The 25,023-nt window shown below is 47.5% G+C and overlaps 1 pseudogene; it reads right to left on the bottom strand.

The window, feature by feature from the left end:
- Window positions 1-23,648: 23,648 nt before the first annotated feature.
- LOC121835808 lies at window positions 23,649-24,657 on the bottom strand (annotated as a pseudogene).
- Between the last annotated feature and the right edge of the window lie 366 nt (window positions 24,658-25,023).

Below are 25,023 nucleotides of genomic sequence, written 5' to 3'. Positions count from 1 at the left end.
CTGCGTGGTGCACGTTAAGGTGTATCCACACGACGGACCGGGCCGCGGACCGATTGATCAAGTGATGCGCGGCCCGCGGGCCGCCCGGCTGCAATGAGCATCCACACGGCGGACCAAAAGAGCCACTGATCTCTACTATCGGGGGCTGGATGGCGCTTAGCTGCTCTCCGAGCACTGCGCAGGTGAAGCCACCGGAAGTTCGATGCTTGTCCCGGAAGTCGGGCGTGAGCTGGGCTTCCTAGGGCATTCAGTCGATATTTTGGACCGTGCTTTTTTGTGTCTTTGATTAGGTTTTATTACTCCCGTTCTGGATTAAACCCCGAGAATGCGGCATTTGAACTTGGGACATATTCACAACTTGATCAACTAGAGTCTCAAAATGTTTACATTGAATGGCTTCCCATGATACTTCTCGGGTCCGCATGTGCTCTTACTGCGCAACAATCAGGCTCTGGGGGTAGAAGCTGAGCTAGTTGGTGGTACATATTACAACGGTTAAACCAGCTGAACTACGAAATTAGGGAGAAAGGAGTAAAGACAGGTGATCGCTGGACTACCAACTATTTAATAATAGGAGAGGAAAACGAAGAATCTTTATTAAATAGTTGGTAGTCCAGCGATCACCTGTCTTTACTCCGTTCTCCCTAATTTCGTAGTTCAGCTGGTTTAACCGTTGTAATCAGGCTCTCTTGAGGGAACAAGCGAAAATCCAGCGCCCTCGACGATTTTCGAACCAGCACTCGGAAGGGTTACAAAGCCTGCCAAGCGCTCACTTCCGGGACAAGCCGCTCACTTCCGGTGGCTTCATACCTGTTTGCTCAATGCGCCATCCAGCCCCCTCTAGTGAAGATCAGTGAAAAGAGCAGACGACAGAGCGAACGGGCCGGTCTAACCCTCGACCTCACAGCTCCGCCAAACGCATGCAGCGAGCTGCTTTGAGGCTATTTGTAAGGAGCCAAGATGGAGGTTGAACGAAAGAGACGTTTGGTCATTTGGCCGCGGTGGCCCTGGCGTTGACTATTGAGGACGAGGAGGACTTAACTGAATCGAAAAGGGCATGCATCTATTGTCCCACACAGCGGGGAATTGCTCCACGAGCGCGATGCAGTAAACAGTTGCATCGTCGTAACATGCCGCCATCGTCGCACAACAAAAGGTTCGTCTTTTTCGTCTTCAACAGTTGGCGCCAAAAGAACACGACTTTGGATTTGGATTCCAATTCAAACAACAAAAGTCAGCTTGTTGCCAGACTTAGCACTTCAATTATACTAAAAACGCCGTGGTCCGCCGCCAAGGTCCGGGCGAGAAAAGCGCTTGACATTTCTCACAAGCGCGGGCCGCGGACCGCCGGCGGACCTCGAAAACCGGTGACGCAGGATCACGTGATGCGCGGCCCACGGACCAAAACAGCAGTTTGGTCCGTCGTGTTGGATACACCTTAAAGGTGTATCCACACGGCGGACCAGTCCGCGGACCAATTGATCACGTGATGCGCGGCCCGCGGGCCGCCCGGCTGCAATGAGCATCCACACGGCGGACCAAAAGAGCAGATGACAGAGTGAACGGGCCGGTCTAACCCTCGACCTCACAGCTCCGCCAAACACATGCAGCGAGCTGCTTTGAGGCTATTTGTAAGGAGCCAAGATGGAGGTTGAACGAAAGAGACTTTTGGCCGCGGTGGCCCTGGCGTTGACTATTGAGGACGAGGAGGACTTAAGTTATCCGAAAAGGGCATGCATCTATTGTCCCACAGAGCGGGGAATCGCTCCACGAGCGCGATGAAGTAAAAAGTTGCATCGTCGCACCATGCCGCCATCGTCACACAACAAAAGGTTCGTCTTCTTCGTCTTCAACAGTTAGCGCCAAAAGAACACGACTTTGGATTTGGATTCCAATCTAAACAACAAAAGTCAGCTTGTTGCCAGACTTAGCACTTCAATTATACTAAAAACGCCGCGGTCCGCCGCCAAGGTCCGGGCGAGAAAAGCGCTTGGCATTTCTCACAAGCGTGAGCCGCGGACCGCCGGCGGACCTCGAAAAGCGGTGACGTAAGATCACGTGATGCGCGGCCCGCGGACCAAAACAGCAGTTTGGTCCGTCGTGTGGATACACCTTAAGGTGTATCCACACGACGGACCGGGCCGCGGACCGATTGATCACGTGATGCACGGCCCGCGGGCCGCCCGGCTGCAATGAGCATCCACACGGCGGACGAAAAGAGCAGACGACAAAGCGAGCGGGCCGGTCTAACCCTTGACCTCACAGCTCCGCCAAACGCATGCAGCGAGCTGCTTTGAGGCTATTTGTAAGGAGCCAAGATGGAGGTTGAACAAAATAACGAAAGAGACGTTTGGCCGCGGTTGCCCTGGCGTTGACTATTGAGGACGAGGAGGACTTAAGGGAAGCGAAAAAGGCATGGGAACATCTTTAGGTGATTATTTGAGTAGTCGCGACTATTGTCCCGCAGAGCGGGGAATTGCTCCACGAGCGCGATGAGGTAAAACGTTGCATCGTCGCACAACGAAAGGTTCGTCTTCTTCGTCTTCAACAGTTGGCGCCAAAAGAACACGACTTTGGACTTGGATTCCAATCCAAACAACAAAAGTCAGCTTGTTGCCAGACTTAGCACTTCAATTATACTAAAAACGCCGCGGTCCGCCGCCAAGGTCCGGGCGAGTAAAGTGGCTTGGCATTTCTCAGAAGCGCGGGCCGCGGACCACCGGCGGACCTCGAAAACCGGTGACGTAAGATCACGTGATGCGCGGCCCGCAGACCGAAACAGCAATTTGGTCCGTCGTGTGGATACACCTTTAAAGACCCCAGGCTAGCGGTTGTACTGCACTGGCTAAATTGCTCATCTACAGCGTGTAACTCGTCGCAACTTTAATGGCAGACCAACTACACGCTGTATAAATATCCCCACAACCCAATTATTATTAGTTTTGTAATTAGCAGCCGCGTACTGTCGCCGCGAAGCGGCGTGAACGCAGGCCGGGGGGGGGGGGGGGGGGGGTGTTAACAAGCTCCCCAGAGATACACGCGCCGTCGGACTCTCTTTCAGACGGCACTTGTAGGCGCCAATGGTGTGCCGTCGGACGGCACTGTAGACACAGCCTTTTTTTATATTTACATTGATGTGCTGGTCGCAACCGCGATAATCTTTCACTTGCATACATTGCGAAAATTATTCCAACCTGAAATCATCAATTAAGTCATTTTTATTTAGTTCTGCAAGTACAAGTAGCGCCAGCATTTGAATATGTTACTTCCAGGCCACAACCAAATCACTCCGAAGTATCTATTAAGGAAAACGTAAAAACAAGAAACGAACCCACGATCATAAAAATTGAAATGTTCTCACCCTGCCATGCCGTCAAAGAGCGAGATCTTCCCGTCGATTCGCTGTATAGTCCACACTTTTGTAGTTATCCTTGCAGAAGCTCAAATATGGATACTTTCACATCCAGTTTTCCGCCAAAACACTGATATACAACGTCTGTACGGAATGATAGCACCGACAATCGAGAAGCAACGTTCGCACGACGCCACGGTTGTGTTCTATTCCAAAATGTGCTCGTTCTCACTCGAGAGTTGAACTTCTTACCCTTGGCGTCCAAAAACCTACTCGCGTCTAGACTTGTTCTCGTTGATTCCTCTAGCCCTATTGTCACGTGACCCAACCCGTAGGAGTAGCTCAAAAAAGCCGTCGAAGAAAGTAAAGGCGCGTTCACACTCTTGCAACCGAGTACGACCGAGAAAGACTTCTTGGGACCGGATGCACTGAGCGGAGCTGGTCCTAAGAGATCGCAAGAGGCTTAAAAACCGGTTTGGTCTCTCTCGGTCGCACTCGGTTGCAAGAGTGTGAACGGGCCTTAAGGCGAACGCGACAAACGACCGTTGGGGAGAAAAAAAAAACACTACGGGGGGCTACTTTTTTCTTTTTTTTACCTTCGGTTTTTATTGGCGTCGCCTTTGTTGTAGAGGAAGACGAACAGTAAAACAAAACTTGCATTGCAAAGAAGACAACTGTCAATGGGAGCCTTGCGAAGAAGCGCACTACCAGTCCAGCCTACTCATAGAGATGCTTCTTGAAGGGAGAGAGGGAAGCGCTACGGCCTTAGCTCTAGGTGGTGTTGGGCAGACCCATTGAAGGATATATGGTTCTGCAGTCGAGACTTTCCATGAGGGTTTCTGGAGTTTCTTGCACGTCGTGTCTCAAGAGGTAGATGACTCCACGGATCTGATCACTTGAAGGTTTCATCTCGTAGCTTTGTTCGCCCTTGACGATTTATTCGTGTAAAGGAGGTTTATTGTCGTGATCTCAACAGTCTTATATTTCTGGTTGCAGTGGACGCAGAAGTTATCTTTGTTTTGGGTTCCTGCCTTTTTCATTGCCCCAGCAATATATCCGCAGGTGAAGTTGTCCACGCGCTCTTTGCACGGTGGTTTCAGTACGACTGTGTGCCTGGGTGCTCTCTGTGCACCTTATTACATGGCTTTCTGTTGATGGGAAGGGTGATTTGGCACGTTGTTTTTCTTGTGTTTTTTATAAACCTTGAAATTTATATATATCATCTTCAATATTCTCGAATTCGGTCAATAAATTTTCATTCCAGGTGGTTGATGTGGAAGGCATGCTATGCCTTGCCGTCATGGTGGATCGGGTCGGTGATTCTTTCTCACCCGTTTCGCCTTTTTAGAGTGGTGGCTGTCAATTTCGCTGAGCCCGGAAAGTTCTATATCTTGGCGTTCTTGGGTACATGCCACTAAAAATTGGCTGTCCTGTGGTGAGGGTGGTGCAAAGTCAGTGTGAGCTTGTGTGGTAGGGTGTCCAGTGATGTTGCTTGGGGCGGGGTAGGGCTCGCGTTCACCTGTGGCATGGAGAGGGTCTTCGTGTCAAGCGTCTTCTGCTGCCCGGTGTCGTCAAAACGTTCTCCGAAAGAGCAATGGACTGGCATTCAAGCCCGCGGGCAGCACGGATTGGCTTTCGGGTGTCGTCTCCAGGGTGTCGTGTCCGGGAAAGGCCATGTGGGCGAGAAATGCCGGTGAAACTGACAGGTGAGGTTAGGATTATCAGAGCGCTGAGGGAAACACGCCCCTCATAGACGATCTTTGTCGTCGTCCTTCACCTGGTGCGCTGGCCCACTCGGCCACAGATCCCCCTACATGGAAAGCGGGAGGGGGACAAAAGAGATGGCGCAGGAAGGGAGGGTCAAGAGATGATAAGCTCTTAAGCACACTTTAAGGCACGACTTCTGAAACCTGTATGTAGTGTTCGACATACTAAACAAACACGTAATAACTGAAGTAGCTCAGATGTAGGCACGATGCGTATTTGTTGTTGGCGGTGCATATGGAAGTGTTGGTGCATACGGATGTGCATTTTTTTTTATATAAATAATGGAGCCAGATAAATTAGCCGAGAGATATCCCGAGACTGGCTACTCTTTATGTTCATCTTCCCGGGAGCTTATCTCAATACGATACGATTATAACATTATTTTACGTCAAAGACTTTTAAATTTTAGAGATGAATTTTGGCTTATGCTATGAAATACAGTGCTAAACAATTATAAAAATTAAAAAAAAAACGAAAATGCATCCATCCCATATGGCCGATTATCGTTTTGCCTGGACCAGGTATTGCATGCAAAGCCGCACGGTCATCTAGAAACTCATTGTTATAACCGGTACATTGTTATATGTGGTATCCTTTTAAGAGGGTTGCACTGCACACAGATAAATGTGAAAAAAACTCTTAAGCTGGCTAACTCTGCCCTTGTAAATGTCTGAAGTTCCGCAGTACTTCGAGAGTTCACGCGCTTCCCAGCACTCTTGATTAAGTCGTCGGGAAAGAAGAGGATTAAGCATTCATGTCCCAACCGGGTACCGCGGTTGTCGGGCGGAGCCTCTGGTCCAGACCAATTCTTGACCCCAAACCCACTGTTGAGGACGCCTACGCACAAAATCCAACGGCAATGTCCATCAGCCCGACTACAGCAGAGCGCCATAATTCAAGAGGAGAGCAGAAGAATGGCGACACTGCCAGCCCTCCTCTGGTAACCGACGTTTGCTCTACTACGGGTCCCTCCGGACGACGTTCAGAAGTGTATTTCGTTTTTCTTTGAAACTTGTCCTGCGCGTAACGTTATTGCCCCGCATGCTGGTGGGCATTCTGGCTCATTTATACTTTTTTTATGCTTAGAGAAACAAATTCTGTTTTGCAAAACGTTTGCTGCAGAAGGAACGCGCTCAGCAGCAACCTCTTTCACAATGGCCGTTGATGTGACATCAATGCAGGCCATGAGTTGCTCGGTTCTATCGACCTGCACCTTCTGCACTCGGTGTGCAACTACGTGTTTTATTTACGAATGCAGCCTATATCAAGAAACAGCAGGAAGTGTGCGCTTCACTGCTCTGCATTGCGCCACACTTCTCTACACCGGTGTAGGCTGGCGCAGAGAAATCAAATAAGCCGTATGTGGTGCTATGATGTAGACCCCTTCAAAGATTGCGCCCTCTTAAGGTCAATCTGAAAAACTGCAAAGTGGCATGCGCAAAAACTACCAACGCGCTGGCAGGTCTATAACTGATATAATACTCACTCCTAAGAGACTGGATGCAATTGATAGACTTGTCATTTTTATTGTGTCTGCGCACGCCGCTTTGCGGTAATGTCAGATCGACAGTAAGAGGGCGTAATTTTCGAAGGGGTCTATAATCTCTATATTCGAAAATATGCGGAGGCTCAAGCCACATGTCCTGTCTGGTAGCATTTTGTCGCTTTCAGTCTTATTTCAGCACCTCGGGGTTTAGAAAATTTTCCATGTTCAAACAAACGGACGTACTAGCTTGTAACGGTCACTTAATTTTTTAGCAATTTGTAAACAACATCTCTGGTTGAGTAACCTAATTTAGACTCTGCGACAAAGTAAATAACTGAGGAACAGTTGCGTACCCTAAATGATTGCTCACACTTTTATTTTTTCTTTCCTATATATATATATATATATTTTTTTTACTGTAGTTTCATAACTGGTTTATTTCCTTGCGTTTGTTTGGGCCTGTTTCATTGCCTTGATGCCGTCGCACCCGCCTCGGACGGATAAATTGTATATAAAAAATCTGCTAAAAATTTATTAACAAATATCAGTGGTCCCCTGAAACACTAATCAATGTAAATTCAGTGGGCGTACATACATTTTCACAGTCCACCCAGCAAACATACTACTTCCTGCTTGCCAGCAGCCCAAGCTACCCAAACAAGCGAGCCGACCCAAAGAAAAAAAAAAAAGCATGCTATTTCCATTGCACGGCGGAAAAAGCCTGCTTTTACGTCATCCGCGTGCTTTTCCACCTTAGTAGTGCGGATTCTTGGGCGAATTGGTACTGAAACTTGGAGAACATAATAGCGCTTCACGACTGGGACGAAGAGTAGGAACGAGACACTCGTTCTTACTCTTCGTCCCTATCGTGAAGCGCTATTATATTCTCCAATTTTTCCACCTGTTTTGTTAGTATCTCTAGGCGAATAGAACGGCCCAAGGCGTTTCTACTGCGTGGCTGAAATCTCAGAAGCCATAATACGGACATCACGTCGTCCTTTTTAATGTTCGGCTGGTAACCCGAGACTTTTTTTCAACAATGTGAGTTTATTTGTTGATATTTTTACTTCATGCTTCCAAAACCTAGCCGCCCCTTTCCAGTAAATCACAGCGCAGTACACTGAGAAACCAATTTTTGCGGACCGTCTAGAGTGGGTTCGGCGCGTCAGTGTACATGTTGTAAAAGCAATACCCTAATAAGCAGAAGGACGTTGAGGCACCCTACTCGTCTCGTGCCTATTGGCGAGGAAATCGAACTATAGACACTTTCAGGCAGCTGTGCATGGGTGCCGCCGTAACCAACCTTCAGTTTTTGCTTCCTCTTATTCCGTTCGCTTCACTTCATCATTGCAACAGTAGGACATGCTATTGCCACTTTAGGTGCTAATGCGTCCTTCTCCACAGAATATGCTTTTGTGGAAACTCGTCAATGCCCGCTTCAGTGGCTCGGCATCTTGGTAAGACAAGAGAAGGTCGGCAGTGGCAGCTCAATTTGGCGCGTGCTTAAAGCGGCCATATCCGTGTGCGCTGCCATATCCGTGTGCGCTGCTGCTGAGCGCGTGCTGACGGCGAGCTTCCGCAGTCCTTTTGGAGCGTGCATTGAGCACCATCAAGGTTGCCGGTCTTAGCAGGCTATTGATGTGAGCTCGTTCTGAGCATGCGCTCTAAACAGCACCCACAAATATGGCGTCCAGTGAATACCTCTTATAGACGCTTTACACACGCGCCAGAATACAGCCGCCATTGCTGACCTTCTCTTGTTTTACCGAGATACCGAGCCACTGAAATTGGTGTGGACGAGCCTCCACAAAGGCCAATGCTGGGGAGAAAGACAGAATAAAATCTAGGATGGCAATGACCTAGCCTGCTATGGTAATAATGAAGTGAAGTAAACGCAGTAAGAGGAAACAAAAACTGAAGGTCAGTTATGGCGGCGCCCATGCACAGCTGCTGCAAAGCGTCTATAGGGAGTATTCACTGGCGGCCATAGCTGTGCGCGACTGATGAGCGCGTGCTGACGGCGAGCGAATTCCACAGTTATTTTGCAAAGTCCATTCCTCACCATCAATATTGCCTGTCTCAGCAGCTTAGTAATGCGAGCTCGTTCTGAGCCTGCGCTCTAAACAGCACCCACAAATATGGCGTCCAGTGAATACCTCCTATAGGGCCGCTATGTCCAGCTTTTTTTCTCGCAGAACTCTGCGTTTACCAACACAAAGCATGTGCACGGGCTTCTTTACTTCATCTCTTTCGACTGAGCGCGAGGCAAAACCCAAATTGTTTTGCCGCGCCAGTCGAGAAAGATGAAATAAAAATATGAATGAGTGCTGCGTTCTCATTCGCTTCACTGATTCCACACGAGCTTAGCTGAACGCTGAGTCAACGTTCGACTACGTGGGCCGAGTGCGGCGGCAAAACGCAAACAAATCATCAATGCTTTTGATGTCCCCATCGGGGCAGTTCCGGATTTATACTCTAGGGGCGTGACAGTTGGAGCTCCTTCCCAATCATGCTCATAGATGGCTTGCACTGAGGTCACATAAGCGGCCATTGTAGCATTACTGCTGAGCGCTTACTTTAAACAGCACACGTTTTGCACTATATACTGAAGTTGTTTTTCTGGACAAAAAAAAACAACAACGTAGGATTGACCACCAGCACGGTGTGATGACGTGACGTGAAAAGCATGCACAGCATCGCTTTGGCCAACACCACATATACCCGTGGACAACTTTCTGTGCCATTTTCGTCGAGAGAAGTGCGCGTGAGTGGTTTTAATCGGCGTCCATGCACGTGTTCGCGTACCTTTGACTGCACAGCCGCAGGAAGTTTATAGAGAGTATTCACTGGCAGCCATAGCTGTGTGCACGGCAGCTGAGGGCGTGCTGATTGCGAGCTCTCGCAGTTCTATTGCAGACCGCATTCCCCATCATCAAGATTGACGGTCTTGGCAAGCTATTAATGTGAGTTTGTTGAGCATGCGTCCTAACCCAATCAGCACATAAACGTGAAGGAAACGTCGAAAGAACGTCAAAGACGTCTGTAACGTGACGTCGTAAAACGTCGAAGGTCCGGACGTTACCTTCCTTCGACGTCGATGAAACCTTTAAATGTCCGCGAGAAAAGGTGCACAGAAGGTCGAGAGGACGTTCCAAATGACGTTTGTTGCACGTCACATGTACGTCTCAGTGGGCCGTTGCGTCCTCCCTCGACGTTTATGATACGTGTGTTTACGGCATCCGGACTACCAACGACGTTCACAGAACGTCGAGAAACCTTTCCAAATCGCGTTCCCTAGCCGTCGTGGGAAAACGTTGTGTATTCTATAGATTGCCCTGCGGTTACAATAGACCCTTTCACAAAATCAGTGCCATCTAGTGACTCAAACATCAGCCTAAATGTTTGTATTCTAATGACGGTTAATATCGAGTCCCGATTCGTCAACGGCAAACGTACTGAAACATAGAGTTATTACAATAAACGCTAGAGGCTCAGCTGGCGCTAGTGTGCTGTTGCATTTTGAAGCAGATAGCAAGCAGTCAGAAATTGACTTCCGGTAAATAATGCATTGCTATGGGAAAAAACGAGTGCATTTTCTCTCTGCGCTCGATTATAAAAGCAAATATCTCAAATAATGTGTACGTACTAGGCACATCGGAACATTTCTCAGTCACGCAGACGAAATAATTGGTCAGTTACAGCATTTTTATTTGAAATTCGTGGCATGAAAAACGGTGCTAAAACCGCTTCGTACGTGTATTTATGTGCACTGTCGGACACTGTTAGCGCGAACACGACGTCGACGCTTTCCCGCATGGGGAATATACGTGCCAAACGAACGAAGGACATGTGTAAAACCAAAAGAGACGGCAAGAACTACGCAGTAACACTGGATAAGTAACTCCTTGTGCACGCAGACGATCAAAATAAATTGAAAGTCACGTAATATAGTCAGATGTGCAATAAATAAGCACTGCTTTATTCTTTCTGATCACGAATATGTGCGAAGATGCTTGTTCTAGGTCCTAATCATCACTTGCACGCTCCAAATCTTTGCAAATAGGGGGGCCAGAGAGCAGGTGCCTCTAGGTGCGCGCAGAGCTCGATAAAAACTGCCCGACATAGGAAATAATAAAAAAAGACTCACTTTTCGTAGCTCACGTGCTTTATTTTTTGCGTTCGAATGTTTCTTTAACCGATCGTAAAGGCGCACGACGGAGTCATTTTCATCCACTGACAGGACGGGTAATTAGCAACATATAAGCACCACCGAAATGCTAGCAAACTTTGAACGCACTCTACTATTCCTTTTGATCGTTAGTTCGCATAGAATCGTCGCTCGTTTTCACATACCTTTTTTCGAAACAGAGGTTTGGGCCTGAAATAGAGCGAAGTTGAACATCGTTCAGTGGTAAAGAAAAATACTGTAACTAAAGCAATTACACTTTCACAATACCAATAAAGGTACATATTATCCGGTACAACCAAAACGACAAAAGTTATTCATGTTATTTTCCGGCGAAGAGACAAGATTCGCGCGCGTTTTCCCATAGGAATACACAGGGAGGCTGGAAATGTAGACTGCATGCTGTCTGCTTCAATTTGCAACCGGAAGTCCCAGACACTAGCGCCAGCTGAGCCTCTAGCGTTTATTGTAATAACTCTATGTACCGAAATCGCGGTTTTCTTCGCTTACAGTTATTTCTTGATTAGTTGAACATTCGATGTTGTGCACCACAAATCAGTACAAGGCGCTTAGTTGAGTAAAACTATTAATAAAATTTACCATCTGTCATGAGCTCTCAGGGGCGTGCCGAACTCGAGCATTCCAAGTATTTGCATGACACACTCCAACGCGCAGCGCATAGAAGCTTATAAGTCTCGTCACGATGCCACCGACCGAACAATACAGCGAACTAACGTCCAGAATGTTCGGGCTCCGTCTACGTGCCTGTCTTCAAATTCTTTCATCACCAGCCATGAAAAGGCCGCAATGAGCACGTACATATTATATGCGCTGAGATGATAGTTATCGAAGTGGCCAGGCTGAATTTAGAAACGGGTCTCTAGCAGCCGCCCCTGCGTCGAATGACGGGAGGCGGGCCGGGGGGGGGGGGGGGGGGGGGGGGGGGGGGGGGAGAGGTGTACTGCTAACGGAAACAGCGTCTATGGGCAGGTCCCTAAAGGTGTATCCACACGACGGACCGGGCCGCGGACCGATTGATCACGTGATGCGCGGCCCGCGGGCCGCCCAGCTGCAATGATCATCCACACGGCGGACCAAAAGAGCAGACGACAGAGCGAACTGGCCGGTCTAACCCTCGACCTCACAGCTCCGCCAAACGTATGCAGCGAGCTGCTTTGAGGCTATTTGTAAGGAGCCAAGATGGAGGTTGAACGAAAGAGACGTTTGGCCGCGGTGGCCCTGGCGTTGAATATTGAGGACGAGGACGACTTAAGTGAACCGAAAAAGGTATGGGGACATCTTTAGATGATTATTTGGGTAGTCGTCGCGACTATTGTCCCACGGAGCGGGGAATTGCTCCATGAGCGCGATGAAGTAAAAAGTTGCATCGTCGCACAACAAAAGGTTCGTCTTCTTCGTCTTCAACAGTTGGCGCCAAAAAAAAAAAACGACTTTGGATCTGGATTCCAATCCAAACAGCAAAAGTCAGCTTGTTGCCAGACGTAGCGTCAAGGTCCGGGCAAGAAAAGTCGCTTGGCATTTCTCACAAGCACGGGCCGCGGACCGCCGGCGGACCTCAAAAACCGGTGACGTAAGATCACGTGATGCGCGGCCCGCGGACCAAAAGAGCAATTTGGTCCATCGTGTGGACACACCTTTACTGAGCTAATTGTACTGTGTGACTTAAGGAGCGGCCAGGCTCTTTAAATCGGCCGCAAGATTCGGTTTCTTAACCTATCGCGCTACGATTTTGTGCAGCGTTGCCCAAAGATGGTGCATTGTTTTTTGTAAAATTTGAAAAGAGCGAATTTACCTGAGGAAAAAGGAAACAAAGAAAAAGGCTTAGCTCCTAGGGAATCCAGCGAAGCCACCGGTCTTCAAACAATACGGCGCCGCTTCGCATGGGAGACAAGGGATGGTGCAAGCGGTCGCGATGCCAACTGCCGCCAACGAACGAGCGTACGGCGCCGAGAGCCGGCATCTTTAGCAGACGATATTTTCGACTCAAAAGCGGCGCGCGTTCGGCAGGCGGCGACAGTCGCAGAAACAAAAACAGGCGCGGTAACAACAAGGAACTGCAAAGCAGACGACATTAGTACCCCGAAAAACAAAAACAGTCAGAATATCCCGACAAACCATTTTTTAATCGATTATCTGTCTATTGAATATTTTTTATTAGTAAGGATGATAAAATAAGGCATTGTTAACTGATATCAGAAAAGCTCGCGCCGCTTTTGAGTCGAAACGATCGTCTGCTAAAGACGCCGGATCACAGCGCCGTATATGCTCGTTCGTTGGCCGCAGTTGGCATCAACGTTACTCGATCGGAGAAGTTGACAAGCTCTGAGAAAAACGTGACGCGCCGCCATTCACTGCCGCGTAGCGGCGCTCGTGTCCAAGCCCGCCCGACCCGTTTGGTCTGACTGGCCTCAGTACCCGTAGATACGCCGTGAAACATCGTTTTTCCGTGGGTTCAGAAAGTGTATTACTGAAGATTGTGGCCAGTGTGATAATGTCCGGATTGAGACAACATTTTCTGGGACTTTTGAGGTAAATTTACACCCGCCGGGCCTTCTTAGTTTTGGCAGTTTTCCGACATTCGGCACCCAGGCAAGCAGCTATTGTTTGCCTGGGTGCCGTCCATGTGCCGGAAACCACAAACGTCCATCGTTTGTGGTTTCCGGCACATGGACAGTTCTGTTTTGGTCATCTACGGACTAAAATACCCTGAACTTCCCTCTTCTGGTGTTCTGTTTTTGTGTCAGAGGTTCGAGCGTAAACTGGGCTGCAGCCGAATGAGTAAAGAATGACAATTTGAAGACGTCGTCGTCATTCGAAAGAATCGGGTTGTTTCTGTACTTTTATTCGGCTACGTCGAGGCCTGCTACTGGTGAAAACAACTGCTTTATTCCCCTCGTGTGTTCTTTACTTGTGTGACAGCCTCGCTCACTTGCGTGTGCGTGCGATTTCGGAGGCGTGTGAGTGAGAATTTTAAGACATATCACTTCCGATCAGTGAACAGAGTTCATTTGTGTATGCGTATGCACGCTCCATGTGTCTGACAGCAACATGCTTGTTGACATGTATATAAGCTCGCATTAATTTAAATTCGCTTTATTTTAACTACTATTTTCTTAACGTTGCACTCGTCCATAAATGATAATGTTGTTTTATTGATCTCGTGATGTTTCTGCGGTCTATTTCAAGCCAGAAGAAAGACATTTTAGCTACCCTGAGAATTCGGCATAGGAAAGCTGAGGTGAGAAGGCCACTCTTGATGACTGCAATGCCTCCTCGTTGTAGCACAAATGCTCTTCTATGCGAGATACATCAATCGAGAGACGACGGAGAAGGTGGCAGCAGCCAACAAGAAAGTTCGGGTTTTGTGATCGCCAACTACAGGTATTTTCAGTCGTGGTGTTTTGCATTCTGCTCAAGATTTTTAGAGCGCAGCTCTTAGGGGCCCGTTCCCGGCTTCAGCGGCGTCGGCGTCGGCGTCGGCGTAACCGCAACTCTCGTAACCCTCGTGAGGGTAACGAGGGTTACGAGGGTTAATCTCATGAGGGTTACCCTCACGAGGATCACGAGGGCCATGAGGGTTACTTACCCTCGTAACCCTCCCGAGGGTTACGAGGGTTAGTTACCCTCAAAAGGGTTACCTTCACGAGGGTTACCCTCACGAGGGTTACTTACCCTCGTAACCCTCACGAGGGTTACGAGGGTTAGTTACCCTCAAAAGGGTTACCTTCACGAGGGTTACCCTCCACGAGGGTTAGTTACCCTCATAAGGGTTACCTTCACGAGGGTTACCCTCACGAGGGTCACGAGGGTTATGAGAGTTACCCTCACGAGGGTCACGAGAGTTACCCTCACGAGGGTCACGAGAGTTACCCTCACGAGGGTCACGAGAGTTGCCCTCACAAGGGTTACTAGGGTTACCCTCACGAGGGTCACGATGGTTACCCAGGTCACGTGACCCCGGGGGGGGGGGGGGGGGGGTCACGTGACCTGGGGATACCCCCGAAGTCACGTGACCACCCGTTGACGTCATAGCCACTGATGACGTCATCCACATCGTCATCGTCATCATCACTGATGACGTCATCAGTAACGTCACTGATGACGTCACCGGCATCCGCATCGTCATCATCACTGATGGCGTCATTAGTGACGTCACTGATGACGTCATCGGCATCGTCACGTGGCCCCAGGTCACGTGACCCCCCCCCGACGTCACGTGACGCCCCAAGGTCACGTGACTCCCAAAAGGTCACGTGACCCCCAAGGTCACGTGAATTCCCGCCCCCGAGGTCACTTGACCCCCCCCCCCCCCCCAGTACCCTTCCCTCCTCCTCCTCAAGAGCTGCGCTCTAAATCGGCGTTACAGGGAGTTAGTTGTAAACGGCTTTCATTTTTTTTCATGCAAAAAGAAATAAACGTTGCACAGTATTCATCTGCGATTTTAGCCTTGCCGAAGATTTGTTGTGGTAGCAAATAAAAGGCAGAAAATGCATTTTGTTCGTTTTCTTGTGACAAGTGGGAGCGTTTATTGACAACTGTATACGGCGCTAACAGCGCAAGCGAGCCCCTGCTTGTGGATGCCGGTCATAGACGAATATGAGAGACACCAGTTTTGACATAAATTCCGTTTTACTTTGATATTACACAAACATAAAATCGCACTCGGAAGTCATACCCAAAGCTAGGCACTTATGCTGCAATCTGATGAACTATAGAGTAAAAATCGAAGAAATCGTAAGCGTGCATAATTACAATCGTGTCTGCAACAGAATCTACTGCAGAGTCCATTTTTGAAAAAGCAATGCGCAAGATCCGCCGACGTGCCGCCGACCGCCTGATTTCGCAATGAAAAGCCAGCGTCCCGGGCTTGCCAAGGGCTTGGCCGGCCTTGTGGACCGGGCGAGCTACGACGACAGCGCCACCACGCTCGCGCGAACGGAGGGGGCCGGCTTTCCGAAGCGCGGCTAGTGCGGAGCTTTTCAACTGAGCTGATCTAGTAACGTTGGTTGGCATCGCGATCGCTTGAGCCATCTCTTCTCCCCCGTGCGAAGCGGCGCTGTATTGTTTCAAGACCGGTGGCTTCGCTGCTTTTCTCTAGGAGCTAAGCCTTTTTTTTTTTCCTTTACTTTTTCCTCTGGTAAATGTGCTCTTCGCAAATTTTGCAAAAAAAAAAAAAAAATGCACCATCTGTGAACAACGCTGCAGAAAACCATAGCGCGATAGGCTAAGAAACCGAATTTTGCGGTCGATTTAAAGAGCCTGGCCGCTCCTTGGGTCACCCAGTAGTATTCACTGGCGGTCACGGCTCTGTGCGCGGCGACTGCCGAAGGAATGTTGATGGTGCGCTTCCACAGTTCTTTTGCAACGTGCGCTCGGACAGCGGGCTCGGGTATGATTGCTGTATTGGCGACATCGTGGTGTTGCCTCCACACACACTTACGGCATACGGTGGCCGGAACCCGTCTCCGACTTGTGTGTTTAGCGTCCTATGCCACCCACGCATCGAAAGCGGCCCCAAAGTGGCAGAAAAGGACGTCACAAAAGCCGGGGTGTCGAGTTGTCGGACATGGCGATCCTGGCGGTTGGTCGTAAAAATGCCGGAGGAACGCGAGTGTCACCGACGTCACGGCGTCTCAACTTCTGGCTGCCGAAGCTTCCGTTTACTAACATGCTGGAGAACGACCCGCAGCGGTACAAGAGGCGTCTAAACGCGTCTCCCACCGCTGCTGCGTCAACACCGGGGCCGCGGCCCGCGAAAGCGCTACACTTTCATGATGTTGTCGGACGAAAATTGAAGGAGCGCTTTTTTTTTTTTTTTTTTGAAGCAGCAAACACGCCAGTCGGAGACAGGTACCGTGCTTATGTTGCAGCGAAGCATAACCAGCTTTCTTTCGCACTCCAGGTTGTTCCCGGGAGGTCGCCGCTCTCGACACTGTGGCTTGCGAGCGACAGCAAGCCCGAGATCCCTCCGCCGGGCTACAACTTTGTGCTGCCATTGTTCGTCATTCTTGCGGGTGTCAGCCTGGTTGTCGTGGTCTTTGTGGTCCTCTTCTCCACCATAGAGAAGCGGTCCAATGTTAGGGGCTACATGTTTGCCAGCGAAACTGTCACCACGGGTCGCACCTCCACTCGAGCGAGGAAGCTTCGGGAGACAGCAACGAACGCGATCACCGAAACAAACTTCGTTAACGGAAGCCGAACGTTACGTGCGGTCAACGCGACCGAGTCTACGATAGACGTGATTGATTCCTAGCGAGGCTCGTTACTAATTCGTGATTCATTTCTAGGGCCCGAACAATTTCCCTTTTACACAGAGAGGTGGTAGCGCTACATTTTTAGGTTCACCCACGAAAGGTTGGGTTTGGCTCGTTGGACTCAAACTCGTGTTTTTACTGCGATTGAACACCTATCCCAACCAAACGCTGCACTCGCGTCCGATCTGCGATTCGCGAAGGCCAAATGTAGCTGACGCTGAAAATTCAACACTACTGCCCTGCTATCTAGGAGCTCCTGGCCCAAACCACCGTATATGACACCTCGAGCAGGCTGAACTAAGTGTGGACAAGCCAACGGAAAACGTTACTCCAGCAAACAAAATTACGTTTAGTTTTAATCGTCTCCCCTCCTCGGAAACGCTACTATAATATTTTGCACCTAATATGCAGGACAATTACGTTTCTTTATTTTTATTGGTTTATATATTCAGGCACAGTTTTTTAAACAAATGTTTTTTTACGCTTGATATAACGGACACGTACTTTTCGTTTTTTTTTTTCCTTATTTGTTTATATAATCAGGCACGGATTTTGGAGCGTATGCTTTTTAACAAAACACCCCCTCCCTCCAAATCTAAAAATTTTGACTGTCTGCCTGTCCCTACATTTTTCCGCCGAATTTAGTGCGAAAATTGATGTCACGAGACCTCACGTTATGAGACCTATACACCAGTCCAGTTTCGCTGTTAAATTTGGCGGGAAATTAGCGTCACGTTACCTGACGTCATGGGAAACATAGCCCAATCACCAATTCAGTCTTTCCGCTAGATTTAATGGAAAATTTGATGTTAGGTGCATATGCACTAAGTCAGTTTCCCCGCAGCAGAACATTTACGTCACCTGAGCTGACAACCCGTGACATATACACATCAATTAAATTTTCCCGGCAGATACGGCGGCAAAGTTGGTATCACGGGACCTATGCACGTCAATTACGCCGTTAATTATAGAGGAGAAATAAATAAACATATAGATTTATCACTCCCTGAAATAACTGTTCAATGTCTTCTGAACAAATTTAAGAGGTCCCTTCAATGATTTTTGAACTGGTTCAAAATTTGCGTTGAAACGGACCTTATTGAACGTAGGAACATGAAAATGTTTTCTTGCCCAGAAATTTCAATTTTTGGGGTGTTATAAGCGAACTAATATTATAAAAATAAGCAAAACATTTTGTTCCGAGACACATTTGGGGAAATTCAGTGAGTGGAGACTTGGAGCGAAGCAGCTGGCCTATTGGCTCCGAGTAAGGCTCATGGTCGCCTCACCGATGACGTGCACGCATCGCCGCCTCATCGGCCTCTTCGCTAAAACTTCTCGCTTCGTCGTAAGTTCAAGCTCCTAACGCGATCGGTGTTGCCAATGGACCTGGGCTGTTTATAGTTCGGCGTCGGCGAACCCAACGAGCGCTGGCGTATAGAACGATCTTCGTCGTCCATTCCGCCGCGCCCTGCCATAGAATCCAGCCCGGCGGTGTCAATGCCGTGGTTCGGGGCAAGGAATCGCACCGCGATGGGAGAAAATAAAAGAAGCAAATTCTGGTGATAACACGCAAAAATAAGCATTTATTTTTTACTAAAAGTCACGCAAGTCCGCGCAAGAAAAAAAAAAAGAGAGAGAGAACAACGTCGCGTCCGTGAAAGCATCTGCCGTTCGGCTTCGACGGATTTGATGCAGTCGCGTTTCGCAGCAGTTTTTCACGTTGATTTACGTGTGACATGGTACGGAGCGGATGATTCCTAAATAACGACTTTTACTCGTTTGAAATTGTAACGCACTTACAATATACATTCCGGGCTTCAACTTTGTTTTCATTGAACACCGTTTCTATGTGTGGCATTTCTTGTTCCCAGCGTGAATGGCTGCCGGCGAGATACGACAAACACATCATCATACAGAGGTCATACACAAGGTCGCCCTGAACTCTACCTTCGGTTCATCATCGAGCCTCAAGCTTTGGCTGGCACCCCATTGAAAGCGCGTCCGGCTCCTTAGGACCCACGAAGCTTCTCGGGGTAGCGTGTGTAGGTGGTGTTGGTAGAGCCGTCCACGTTCGGACACGCCCAATCGAGAGCACGAACGTGTGCGCACCAGCGCAGAAATGCGGAAATATTGAGGCGACATACTGAACTGCGAGTACAGCACACGACACACGGCAGATCCAAATCATAGAAATACGCGTCGCGCACGTGCTTTGACTATTCCGACACGCCGCCTCTCAGTGGTGCGCCCGCGAGAGGGCTATAGCTGGGCAGCGCTCAGCCACCTCAATGTGCTAACAGTGCTAGTGCGCATGCGCGCCGTTTGGTTGCGCCGCTGGAAGGCTGGAGTGTCTTGTTCTTTTTTTTTTCCCTTGTTTCTGCACATTTTAAAGATACTATTTGTCTCTATTTTCTATCCTTCCCACTCATTAAAAACGCTTTCTTGAAAGACTAATGATGGTTTACGGAGCAATAACACTTTATTTAGTCTGCAGAAAAACATATCAGACGGCTCTTGCCGACTGCCAGTCACAAAAGGGTTGCCGGTTATATCACTGGTCACACGTTTTCAACACACTGTGTTGAAAACGCAGTGTGCTAATAACATAAATAGCATAAATATATATAAATAGCATAAATAACAAATAAAAAAAAATTAGCTAAAAACTCGAGTTACACCTAAGCATTTCTTATGAGTTGTGAATGCCAAAGCATACAAGCACCTCCTCCGCTCCTTTCGTCGTCTGCTGCGTACTAGAGCGCGAGCGCGCTTCGGGATCTCGGAGGCCATGGCGCAGCGGCCAATGGAGCCCCGTCGACACGCGCCAGCCAATGGAACCCAAGGCGATCACGGAAACTGGGAGCCGTTTTCACACTTCAAACTGATCACGTCAGCTCGCTCCATGAAACAGTTAATGCTTTCGCATTAATAACATAAATAGGTCAGAAGCTCGAATGTCATTAGAGGGCTTCTTTAAGCGATCGTTCCTTAAAGGAGCTCTGCAACAATTTTAACGTCGAAAGAATTGGCATCTTCTACTTTTGACAGTGCTCACCTTGTCACAAATGACAAAAAACACGCCTCGTTTCATCGAAATGTTGCGATTCCGCCGCGTAATAGCGAGGCAAAAATTAGAATATTCCCCGACCTGCAGCCGCGAGCGGCGGGCATGAGAAACAAGTGGCATGACGTCAATGAGGGTCTTGTAGAAAGATAGCAAGTTGTACGAATACCTGCTCGATAAAAAGGTAACTTTTCTATAAATTTTGTCGTTCCAACATAAATATAAAGGCGTCAAAAACCTGGTATCATCGACAAAACTTTTATTATACGGAGTTTTAGTGGCGCCATCTATCCTAGCTCCACAAAACCGTCAGCTCTTTCTGCTACTGCGAACAGCCGCCAGAAGCCGGAGGGGGAGGGGGACAGGGCCGGACGGGTATGGCCGGACCAACACCTCCTAGAAATAAGACCGTAGCGCTCCGATTGGTTACGTACATCACAATGTCGAAGGAAGGAAGGCCATGGCGCAACTACGTGTGAAAATTTGGGCTATCGACGCATATCGACGTGAAAAAACTGCTTCTTCTCGAGCGGCGCGGTGATGTTCGTGGGCGTATATCCGACATTAATACACGTTCTAAAAGCGCAGTCTTGAACAATTTATTATGTATATATATATATATATATATATATATATATATATATATATATATATATTTTTTTTTTTTATTTATTTATTTACCCACAGCGCCAGTGGCATTACAGTGGGGGGTGGGGAAGTGTACATGAATGTGATTCATTTAAGCAAATATAAGGGAGCATAACAGAACGGGCACATGCATACCCAGTACACGGGAAACAAAAAAGAAAACACTTCTCACAATGCAGCAAGAAAAGCGTCATTGTCCAAAATATCAACAACCTCCGAAGGCAATTGGTTCTATTCGCTAATAGATTTGGGGAAAAAAGAAGATTTAAACTGGTTTGTATTACATTTATATTCACGTACCTTATGTTCGTGATCGACATGATGAGAGATATAATGCGGGGGGAAAATATAGTTTTCGCGCTGTATACCAGTTCTGCGGTGGTAAATGTTATGAAATAATTTTAGCCGTAGTTTTTTCCTTCTTTTTTCAAGAGATTCCCAGCCTAAGAATTCCTTCAGACTTGTCATGCTGAGTCGCCTGTTATAATTCCCGGAAACATATCTAGCCGCTAAGTTTTGAACTCTTTCAAGTTTATTTTTATCAACAGCAGTTGGTGGGTCCCAGACTGTACTCGCGTATTCGAGAACAGACCTGATATAAGTTTTGTATAACAAATCTCGCGCACTTTGCGGAAATTGTCGGGTATTGCGTCGTAAAAAACCCAATACTTTACAAGCTTTCCCTGTTACGAAATCAACATGCCTGTGCCAACACAAGGATGGTGTTAGGTATACTCCTAAGTATTTAAATTCAAACACAGTTTGTAATGGGGTACTGTCAATCATGTATACATTTTTAGGTCCATCTTTTTTTCTTGAAAAGCACATATGTACTGTTTTTCCTAGGTTTAGCTTCATATTCCATTCTTGGCACCACCTGTGTATTCTGAATAGGTCGCGTTGCAATGCATAGTTGTCTTCCTCGCTTCTAATTTCTCGATACACGACGCAGTTGTCTGCAAACAGTCTCATATAAGAAGTGATATTTTCTGCGACGTCATTAATATATACCAAGAACAACAACGGGCCCAGCACCGACCCCTGTGGGACGCCTGACGTCACGTCAATAGTTTCTGATGCAGCACCATTTACTACCACATATTGGGATCTTAAATTTAAATATTCCTGAATTCACTCAACTATGCGAGGGTTAATATTAAAACTATTTAACTTACGAACAAGTAAGTTGGGGTCTACGACATCAAACGCCTTTTTGAAATCTATAAATACACAGTATATGCATCTTCGCTGATCCAATTTTTCACTTATTTGGTGAACAAACTCTGTTAGTTGAGTAACACATGAGACTCCCTGCCGAAAACAATGTTGCGTTGGATTAAACATTGCATGCGCGTCGATGTGTTTTATAATGCTAGTATATAAAATATGTTCTAACGTTTTGCAAACAATACTTGTTAGAGAGATGGGTCGGTAATTCGTGACGAGCTCCCTAGGTCCAGATTTATGCACAGGAACAACACAAGCTGTCTTCCAATCGCTGGGAAGGCCACAAGTGTTAAGAGACTTAGTAAACAACACCTTCAGAAACGGTGAAACGGACCGCGCACACAACTTTAAGATACTACTTGGCAAGCCGTCTGGTCCTCCCGCTTTGGATGGATCCAAACGCTGTAGCAGCAGTGTAATTCCATGCTCGTCGATGAATACCTCCCCCATGGTTTCATTATTCGTTCTAGCTGGACTTGAATGATTAGAATTTAACGTTTTAGGTAAAAAGACTGAGCCAAAAAAGTCGTTCAGGCAGTTTGCTTGCCCAAGGCTAGTTTCTATTAAGTCGCCGTTATGCGCGAGTGGTGGGATGCATACTTTATATTTTCTGTTACGTTTAACGTACCTCCAGAACACCTTCGGGTTCTTTCTAATTCGCGATGGAAATGACTCAAGAAAATTAGTTTTTGCTTCACTCGTTGCAGTTTTAAATTCCTTGTCGATAGCCTTTAATTTCGCTCTACCTTCTGAGGAGGATTTTTTTTTAAGATTATTAAATACTCTCTGTCTCCTATTTCTAAGAGCCCGTAACTCCTTGTTAAACCAAGGTTTACTTTTTGCACGTCTTGCTGTTAATAGCCATGATGGCACAAATCGGTCTCGTAGCTCAAAAATGTTTGCCCTAAAAAGTAACCAGAGATCATTAACACTAAGAGACTCTGATAAAACTTCAAATTCCTGGAAGTATTCGTCTAAAGAAGAACATATCTCAGCAGTATTTCCACTTGCATAATTGTGCATTCTCCGGGCAGTGTTTGGCTGTGTTTTTTCATACGATACGTGCATATCACAAAGTACTACATGGTGGTCGCTTATTCCAGGTGGGATCAAACTAGACTTTACCCAAGCGGGTTGATCTGTTAGGACTAAGTCTAAAATGTTGTTTCCCCTTGTCGGTTCTTCTACAATTTGGGTGAGTGCAAATGTACGCACCATGTTTATCATTTCCCTTCCCACTCCAGTTACCACTCCAGTCTGCAACATATACCGATTCCAAAATACTTCAGGTACATTAAAATCACCACCTATAATAAGACAGTCTGTTTGAATTGTTTCTACCATTTCGGAAAGTTCAACGATGATATTAGCAGAGCTTTCAGGCGGTCTATAAAAAGAACATAGCGTTAGTGATTTGCCATTTGATAAACGAACCCGGCACCATACAGCCTCGCACGACCCAACTGGAATGTCAAGCCGATAAGAAGAAACAGTATTATCTACCAATATAAAAACTCACCCACCATGATAGTTCTTGTCCTTTCTGTAAGATATGTAGTTGTCTGGAAATACCTCGTCATCACTGATACTGCTATCTAGCCATGATTCAGTTCCAAGAACCACGGTAGGTTTTGTCATACACAACAAATTGTTGAAATCATCTACTTTATTTTTTACGCTTCGGCAGTTCACAATCAGAAATGATATGTTTGAAGTCGAGCAGCTCTTTTTCTGTCAAGTACTCTGAACAACTTGTCCAAGTGCTTCGTCATAGATGTATCTTGTATCATTTAAGTACAGTGCATCATATCGAAGGTTTACACGAGTATTATCATTACGGTGATCTTTGGCGAAGTCCCAGAGCTGTTTTCTTTTTCTGCGTACCGCCTCTCAAAAATCTTCCGAAATGCTAATGGTAGTACCTTTTAGTTTATTTGCGTTTGACAAGATTGTCTGTTTTTCTTTGAACAACGCGAAATTTGCGATAAGTGGTCGAGCTTTGCCAATAGAGTATCTACCAAGCCTGTGCGCTCTTTCAATCTGAACGGGCTCTAGTCCAAGTCTAGTGGCAATTTCCTGAACTCGTTTCTCAGACGCCGCAGGTAACTCTCGGGTGTCTGTGTCAGGTACTCCGTAAAAAATTAAATTACAACGCCGGCTTCGATTTTCCAGATCGTCTACTTTAGCGGTTAGACTTCTTACTACGCTATGCGTGTCCTCACACTGTTTCCTGCAATCCATGACTGCTGCTTTCATTTCACTGAACTGGGCCAGATGCTGTTCCAATGATTCTATGCGTGTTTTTAGGTCATCCAGGGTCGCCCTGCTTTGCTCTTGATTAGTTTCGATAGTTTGAAGCTTAGCTTTAATGGCATTCTGCCCATCTAAAAGTATCTGTAAAGTGGCCGCCGTATCAGGACCGGGATTCAGCTCGATATCTCCGCATAGTAGCAACAATAAAAAATAAAAAGCATAACTACGCATCAGCACAAATTGTCGCCGCGCGCGGCAAGTGACATTCCGTGACTTAGCAGTAACAAAGACGACATGGGGTGGAACCGGCAACAGAAAAACATAAAATCTTGAACGACTAGTAAGATTGTCACCAACCTGGACAAACAGCAGAAATTGCGTGAGCGGTACGGCCATGATCGTGCCGGCTCAACGACCGAAGTCGTCAATGAATCGCTGCGCTTTTTGTACACCGTATGCATGCCGGCTGTCGTCCCAATGTTCGTAGCTTGACACTAGGCATTGGCCAAATTCAGCCGGTGGACATGTTCCATGAGCAGAGTCGTCGAAGTCGAAATCCGGGCCGGTGGATGATGGCGGATGCATGGCGCTTCCGTTGTTCACTCGATGCAGCGGGGATGGAGCACAACGCCCCATGACCTGGACAAACAGCAGAAATTGCGTGAGCGGTACGGCCATGATCGTGCCGGCTCCACGCCCCAAGTCGTCACTGAATCGCTGCGCCTTTTGTACACCGTATGCATGCCGGCTGTCGTCCCAATG

This window comes from Ixodes scapularis, unplaced genomic scaffold, assembly GCF_016920785.2.
Source record: "Ixodes scapularis isolate PalLabHiFi unplaced genomic scaffold, ASM1692078v2 PGA_scaffold1__304_contigs__length_218370807, whole genome shotgun sequence".
Taxonomy (NCBI): Eukaryota; Metazoa; Arthropoda; class Arachnida; order Ixodida; family Ixodidae; genus Ixodes; species Ixodes scapularis.
Note: the sequence above shows the minus strand (reverse complement) of the source record. Positions and strands in the feature narration are given on the sequence as shown.